At 47.4% G+C, this 8,310-nt stretch overlaps 1 protein-coding gene across 1 annotated transcript in view; it reads left to right on the forward strand.

Annotated features, from left to right (window-relative positions):
- KDM1B (lysine demethylase 1B) overlaps positions 1–8,310 on the forward strand; it is a 97,470-nt gene that overhangs the window by 868 nt on the left and 88,292 nt on the right. The gene's annotated exons all lie outside the window — the stretch shown is intronic.

Here is an 8,310-nt window from a genome sequence, read left to right on the forward strand (position 1 = left end):
AGGGCGCGCCAGGCACAAAGAGCGGTCTCACAGCTCATGACCCTTGGGATCTGACTGGGAAACGCAGACCCGTGAGGGGAAAACCGAGGGGGTGAGGCAGGTGTGCCTGTTGCCTTCATCACACCTGTAGTCAAGTAGCTGCTTCGTGAATAATTGTAAAAATGAATTCGTGTAGGGGCACCTGGGGGGCTCAGTGGGTTAAAGCCTCTGCTTTTGGCTCAGGTCATGATCCCAGGGTCAGGGGATCGAGCCCCGCATAGGGCTCTCTGCTCAGCAGGGAGCCTGCTTCCTCCTCTCTCTGCCTGCCTCTCTGCCTCCTTGTGATCTCTGTCCAATAAATACATAAAATCTTTAAAAAAAAAATGAATTCGCGGATGAACAAAGCCATGATAAAGGACCATAGAAGACACGGTCTGGGTGAATGAGTGTCCGATGGGGGAGCCATGGCTGGGAAAGGCAGCCGGAGGAAGATGAAATGAGAACGCTGGCGATCATAAGGGCTATACAGCACTTCATAACCCGTGCCTGCCTTCTTTCAGGTGGTTGACATGCATTAGCTTACTTGGAGCTCAGGACAATCCTATAAAGGGCTTATTATTTCCCTCACCCCTTTTCTGGTGTAGAGTTCACAGCGCTAAGTATCTGGCCGGGGGTCACCTGGCCAGGAAGTGACTGGGCTGGGATTTGAAGCTGGGCTGTTCGCAGAGGCCACCCTCGTCTCTATCCCAGAGGTTCTCAGCCTTGGTAAACTCGGCACGTGGTGAATTCCTGGGCCTCGTCTGGAGGTGTCGTTGGTGCAGAGTGCGGTCTGGGCAGCTGGAATTCGTTAAGGCTCCCCGGGTGATTGTAATGTGCGGCTAAGTTTGAAAACCGCGCACTGCAGTCCCTTCCAGTCAGCACCAGGCTGGGTTCCTCCCGCTTCAGGCAAGGCTGAAAACAGAGACCCGGTACCATATGCCTGAAGGTGTGCAAACAGGAGATAACGTGAGCTCCCTCAGGAATCCATTGTGATGCTACAGCTTCTCATTTCTCCAGTCCCCCCCCCCCATCCCTCCCCACAATGCCTTACATGGACGTTGTTTTTATAAGACCACATACCAGATCACTTCCCTTCATTTTAAATCATCATATTTTATATTATCACCTTCATCCTCTTATTTGCTAGACTTCTGAGAAAACGGGATTTGTATCCCCTTTGAGGCCCCTGAAGGGAGCTTTAATGTAACTAAAATCACATCAAATAGAAATTACTTCCTGAAGTAATCTTTGAGTCAAGAAAAACATTCAGGGGGCCCTTGGGGGGGCTCAGTCGCCTAAAGGGCTGCCTTTGGCTCAGGTCATGATCCCAGGGCTCTGGGATTGGGCTCCCTGCTCGTAGGGATCCTGTTTCTCCCTTTGTCTGCTGCTCCCCCTGCTTGTGCACTCTCTCACTCGCTCTCTTCCTCTGATAAATAAAATCTTTTAAAAATAGATTAAAAAATAAAAAATATATATATAGATTCAGGGGGAGCCTGGCTGGCTCAGTCAGTAGAGCATGCAACTCTTAATCTCAGAGTCCTGAGTTCCGGCCCCGTGCTGGGGGTGCAGTGTACTTACAAAAGCAAAAACAAACCAAAGGAAGTGAAGAAATACATTCAGGATGCCAAAAATACAAAATTTTTAGAGGTAGTGTTACGTAATAGAAATGGCAGAGGGGCCCCTGGGTGACTCAGTCGGTTTAGTGTCCGACACTAGATTTTGGCTCAGGTCATTGATCCCAGGGTCATGAAATCATTTTGAAATCGAGCCCTGTGTCAGGCTCCTGCTAGGCATAGCAGCCTCCTTAAGAATCTCTGTCTCCCGACGTGGATGGAACTAGAGGGTATCATGCTTAGTGAAATAAGTCAATCGGAGAAAGACAACTATCATATGATCTCCCTGTTATGAGGACGTGGAGATGCAACGTGGGGGGTTTGGGGGGTAGGAAAAGAATAAATGAAACAAGATGGGATTGGGAGGGAGACAAACCATAAGTGACTCTTAATCTCACAAAACAAACTGAGGGTTGCTGAGGGGAGGGGGGTCGGGAGAGGGGGGTGGGGTTATGGCCATTGGGGAGGGTATGTGCTATGGTGAGTGCTGTGAAGTGTGTAAACCTGGTGATTCACAGACCTGTACCCCTGGGGATAAAAATGCATTATATGTTTCTAAAAATTAAAAAAAAAAAAAAAGAATCTCTGTCTCCCTCTGCCCCTCCCCACTTGTTCTCGCTCTGTCCAAAAAAAAAAAAAAAAAAAAAAAGAAAGAAAGAAATATGAGAGCCACATATATATTATTAAAATTTCCAGGAACCACCTTTTATTTTTTTTAAAGATTTTATTTATTTATTTGACAGACAGAGATCACAAGTAGGCAGAGAGGCAGGCAGAGAGAGAGAGAGGAGAAAGCAGGCTCCCTGCTGAGCGGAGAGCCTGATGCGGGGCTTGATCCCAGGACCCTGAGATCATGACCTGAGCCAAAGGCAGAGGCCTTAACCCACTGAACCACCCAGGCGCCCCCCAAGAACCACCTTTTAAAAAGTAAAAGAGAAACTAGTGGAATTAATTTGATGCATATTTTATTTAACATCCAAATACCCCAAATGATATCATTTAGAGATGTAACCGCTATAAAGATTATTAACAAAATTTCACGGCCGTTTTTTCGTACTAAGTAAAATCGAGTGTGTGTTTTACACTCACAGCACATCCTAATTCAGACAGACCCCACGTGAAACGCTCGGTTTCCACATGTGGCTGGCGGCTGCTGCATGGATGGAGATAAAGTCTGTGCTCTAAGATATTGCCTTCCCGAGATGCTTTCCAGATTGATTTCACTGAGCCGTGACTTTCTTGTAACTTGCCTCTGCTCTGACAACGTTTTGAGATGGACCCAAGGACCGCAGCTCATTGTTGGCGATGGCAGAGCGGCCAGCAGACCCTTCAGTGCGGTTCTCGGGCCGCCTGGGACTCCCACCCGCTTCTTCTTATCCTCTGCTGCCCCCTGCGGGGTCACTGGGAGTCCTACACCAAGAGGCAGAGGCGTTCAGTGAGGCAAACCAGAAAAAGGGTCCCTAAATCCGACCTACTTAAGAATGTTAGCGGTAGGGGCGCCTGGGTGGCTCAGTGGTTTAAGCCTCTGCCTTTGGCTCAGGTCACGATCTCAGGGTCCTGGGATCGAGCCCCGCATCGGGCTCTCTGCTCAGTGGGGAGCCTGTTTCTCCCTCTCTCTCTGCTTGCCTCTCTGCCTACTTGTGACCTCTCTTTCTGTCAAATAAAATAAATAAAATATTTTTTAAAAAAGAATGTTAGCAGTAATCGCTCTACCACGTGGTGGTTAGACAGCACAGTGGTTCTGGAAATCACTGCGGCATGCACGCAGACCATCCTGGAAATCACTGCGGCATGCACCAGACCATCCCTCCCAACGACGTACTGTCAAGACCCTGACGCTCACCTTCAGTGTGGACATCTGTTGGGGGCATTTGACCGGGAGTTCCGGTTTTCTCAATTACACAGAGCTTCCAAACGAAAAACGTGGATGTTTGAGTCCCACAGTTGAGGATCTCCACGTTCCAGCCGGGCACCCTTAGATGCCATTTTCTATATAGTTTGCTGCCTCTCCATGGAAAGAAATACAAACTATCCACCTAACCCAACCAGTCCCTCCCTCCCCACCTGTCTTTCTGCTTTACCAAAACATAGAGTCCAATTTCCCTTTTTTTACAACCCCAAAATTCCTCTTTATCTTCATCCCCTCTTTCTTTTTTTTTTTTCTTTAAAGATTTTATTTATTTGACAGAGATCACAAGTGGGCAGAGAGGCAGGCAGAGAGAGAGAGGAGAAAGCAGGCTCCCTGCTGAGCAGAGAGCCCCATGCAGGGCTCGATCCCAGGACCCTGGGATCATGACCTGAGCCGAAGGTAGAGGCTTTACCCCACTGAGCCACCCAGGCGCCCCCATCCCCTCTTTATTTTTGCTCTTATCTCTGGAAAACATAAAGTTCCAGGAGAGCAAGAACCACATCTGTTGTGAGACACTTTATCCCCAGTGCCTAGCATACACCTAAGACACGGGAGAAGCCCAACAAATGTTCTATGGAAGGATGATCGGATGAATGCTTAAAGGGTACAAATTACGGGTATTCAACCTAGATGTTGTACCTTCTCGTTCAAGATTCTCTAGTATTATAGGAAACATTGTTTAAAAAGTAGCATTTAGGGGCGACTGGGTGGCTCATTGGGTTAAGCATCTGCCTTTGGCTCGGTCATGATCCCAGGATCATGGGATTGAGTCCTGCATCTGGCTCCCTGCTCAGTGGGGAGCCCCCTTCTCCCTCTCCCTCTGCCCCTCCTCCCTGCTTGTGCTTGTTCTCTCTCATGCCCTCTGTCTCTCTCAAATAAATTCTTTTTTATTTTAAAGTAGCATTTATCCAGGAAGAACGGTGCGAAACATTTTGCTTATCTCTAGAGTCAATGCTGATAGGTTTTTCAAATACCTTATTGAGTCTAATCCTCAAACACACATACACACGCTGATTAACAAAAGCAATGCCCTGAGTCTGACTCTAACATTTGGAGTTTCCTATGATGAATCTTTCCTCCCTCATGGCTGGATCTCTGTGGAATTCCCCCATGCTTCCCTCCAATACGCCTCACTTAGAAGGTTCTGGAAGAGCCCACCCGTGCCTTCCTGCTTCTACCTAGAACAAGCGCTGAGGGGTATGGGGCAAAAAGATCTGAAAAACAGAACTTGCAGTCAGGGGCTGACCTGTGCGCAAAAGTAGCACTTGGCAGGGGAGGGGAAACGGGGACATAGCTCAGAGTGGTTGCAGCAGAGGTGAGGCTGACGAATTGGAGGAGGGGGTCAGTGCTCAGGTGCGTGGACTCCTGGCTTTGCAAGTGTGGCAAGATATGCCACTCACGTGCAGTTTCGAAGGAATCCTGGAATGATTCCAATGACGCCGTTACATCCCAGTCTGTACCTGACAGTGACTGGAAAGAAAGGAAGGAGAGAAAGCCCATAGAAAAGAAGCATCTCGATCAGGGAGGAGATGCACACAATCTTCTAAAGGAGGAGCTCTTTGCTCCTCAGCAGAAGCTTTCGCACGGGCTTACGTGCCCCCGAGAGCGAGACCTTTGCCAACCTGAATCCCTCTCGCGCTGGTCAGGTTTGAGTTTCGGGCCAGCCTGTGATTCCGTGGACCTTGCCCTGGGCTGTGGGGATGCCTCCGGCTTTGCTCTCCCCCAGGCTGTCTTGTCTTCCAGCACCCACTCTGACCAGCTATCTGATTTGGTCACTCATGCCCCGTGTGTGCTTTCCCAGGGGCGAGAGATTTGGCGGAGGTGGGAATGGCGATCCAAGCTCAGATGCCTGGAAGTGCCTGCAGGAAAATGAGCCGGGATGTACAGTGGGTAACGGGAACCTGGACATTTTAATGTTTCTCAATTTTAAAAAGGTGTCGCAGAGTGCCGTCCTCCATCTTCTCTTCTCTTCCCACCTGCTCTGGCTGAGCGGTGTCACCCTCGCTCCTGGTAGGAGTGGCCATTCCCCGCACGCACCCCTAACGCAGGCTTAGGACACTGTAGAATGACGTTCCGTGTGCAGTCTGTGCCCGGAGAGCCTACGCTTCCTTGGAACAGGACTGCCTTCAATCATCCATCCATCTTCCTCTAGCACATGCAAGACTACTTACATTTTCTGGACAGATCTATTCGGGGGGGAAAGATTACATAATCGCGGTACAGCCATATGGTAGGACATGATGAAGCTATTTTAAAAAAATCTTGTTTTTAAAAAATCCTTAGTGACATGAGGGAAGGGCAGATGAAACACCAAAGACAGAACAGATACAATGCTGTGTGGGAATTGATCACAACTTTGCAGAAACATAAACGTGTCTGCAACATCCCCAGGTGGGAGCAGACAAACAGGAAAATGCAACACAGAATTAGCAGTCATTCTCTCTAGGGATAGGATTTGGCCACTTTTGTGTTTCTTGTCGAGACATTCCTGTGCTTCCTGAGTTTGTCTGCAGTGAGAAAGTATTATTTTATTATTAACTCAATATAAATAAGTGTTAATGTTTCATGGTCTATTTTATTGCTAAATACTTCCCTTGATTATCTTCCTTCGAGCTCCTAGAGTTAAACATCAATATTGAGGGGCACCTGGGTGGCTCAGTGGGTTAAAGCCTCTGCCTTCAGCTCAGGTCATGATCTCAGGGTCCTGGGATAGAGCCCTGAATCGGGCTCTCTGCTCTGCGGGGAGCCTGCTTCCTCCTCTCTCTCTGCCTGCCTCTCTGCCTACTTGTGATCTCTCTCAGTCAAATAAATAAATAAGATCTTAAAAAAAAAATAGTAAAGCAAATGTCTGTTAAGACCCAGTGGTTAGGGGTCACAGGTTTTTAGAGGTATCTTTTCAGTTCATGCATAAAAGTGACACACAATGAACAAAACTGGGATGTGACTCTTTGTTGAAACCCAGCAGAATGACTTGGAGCTTTAAGGTATGTATATGGAATTCTATCCTGTCCCCATCAACTCAGCCACTCTGGCAAACTTGTAATGTAACACTTGATAAAAAGGAAAGCACGTCAGAGAAGAAGGGAGGGAAAGTCAGAGCTGTCAGGATGAAAGACATATTTATTTATTTTTTAATGTTTTTAAAGAGTTTATTTATTTATTTGACAAAGAGAGACACAGCCAGCGAGGGAACACAAGCAGGGAGAGTGGGAGAGGGAGAAGCAGGATTCCCGCAGAGCAAGGAGCCAGATGCGGGGCTCGATCCCAGGACTCTGGGATCAGGACCTAAGCCGAAGGCAGATGCTTAACGACTGAGCCACCCAGGCGCCCAGCCATTTTTATTTTTTTAAAAGACAGACCTTTGCATGATCTCGGGGTCCTGGGATCGAGTCCCGCGTCGGGCTCTCTGCTTGGCGGGGAGCCTGCTTCCTCCTCTCTCTCTCTCTCTCTCTCTCTCTCTCTGCCTGCCTCTCTCCCTACTTGTGATCTCTATCTGTCAAATAAATAAATAAAAAAATCTAAAAAAAAAAAAAGACAGACCTTTGAAGAAAGTGTACCATATATATATATATATATATATATATATATATTTGCATAAACATTTCTGAATTGCCCTTCCTTGTTCAAATAAACAACGACAGGTGTGCACTACAGTGGAAAATGGGAAAAATTTATTTGGGCTACTTCTTCTGTGGGTCATGTTTTTATTTGTCCCTTCATTCTTTTGCCCAGTAATCCCCTTTATGGGGCAGTAGCCCTCACATCTCTTTCAGGCAACCTTCTGTGGTCCCCACACCATTAACCCTTTAGAGAACCCAATCTTCAGCTCACCACAGGCAGGCGATAAAGCTTTGAAAAGCTTTGTATTTTTCTTTCCACACCCATCCAAGTAGACTGTTACACACTTTTCTTGTTATGTCTCGCCTGCCACGAAAACAGTGTACACGCTCGTGAATGCGTGCCTGCCTACGAATGCGGCAGGCATTTCATAAATCGCTGTTTGCAGGGCACACAGGTTCAGTAAAGCTATTCTTTAAAATACAAAATTAAAGTCATTTTTAGAAAACGTTAAAAACAATTCAGCAGCTCTAGAACTATATATAGTGTATCTACCACTTGAGACTTTTTAAAAGGTCAGTATTCTCCCAATGAGGGCACATAATGTGTAAAAAACAAACAACAACAACAAAAAACCCTAGCCGGCTGAACACCGGACTCTTGATTTCGGCTTGGATCATGATCCTGGGGTGATGGGATGGAGCCCCAGTGTAGGGCTCTGCACTCAGTGGAGAGTTTGCGTCTCTCCCTCTCCCTCTGCCTCTCCCCCAGCTCTCTCAAATAAATCTCTAAAAAAAAAAACAAACAACTACATAAGAATATCTCAATTTTATTTACGATTCTTTGGGTGCAAGAAGGAGAAAAGAGTTCTATATCAGAGAGACATGGGGTGTTCTCCCCAGTGCAGCTGGGCTTTAGGAAGAGGGGGAAATAGAAACCCGGAACACCGGGGACCCCTCTCCAGCTCCCATCTCCACTTCTTTTTTTTTTTTAAGATTTTATTTATTTATTTGTCAGAGAGAGAGAGAGAGAGAGAGTGAGCACAGGCAGACAGAGTGGCAGGCAGAGACAGAGAGAAGCAGTCTCCCTGCCAAGCACGGAGCCCGATGTGGGACTCGATCCCAGGACGCTGGGATCATGACCTGAGCCAAAGGCAGCCGCTTAACCAACTGAGCCATCCAGGCGTCCCCCATCTCTACTTCTTTCTGCAGA

Source organism: Meles meles, chromosome 5 (genome assembly GCF_922984935.1).
Source record: "Meles meles chromosome 5, mMelMel3.1 paternal haplotype, whole genome shotgun sequence".
Lineage (NCBI taxonomy): Eukaryota > Metazoa > Chordata > Mammalia > Carnivora > Mustelidae > Meles > Meles meles.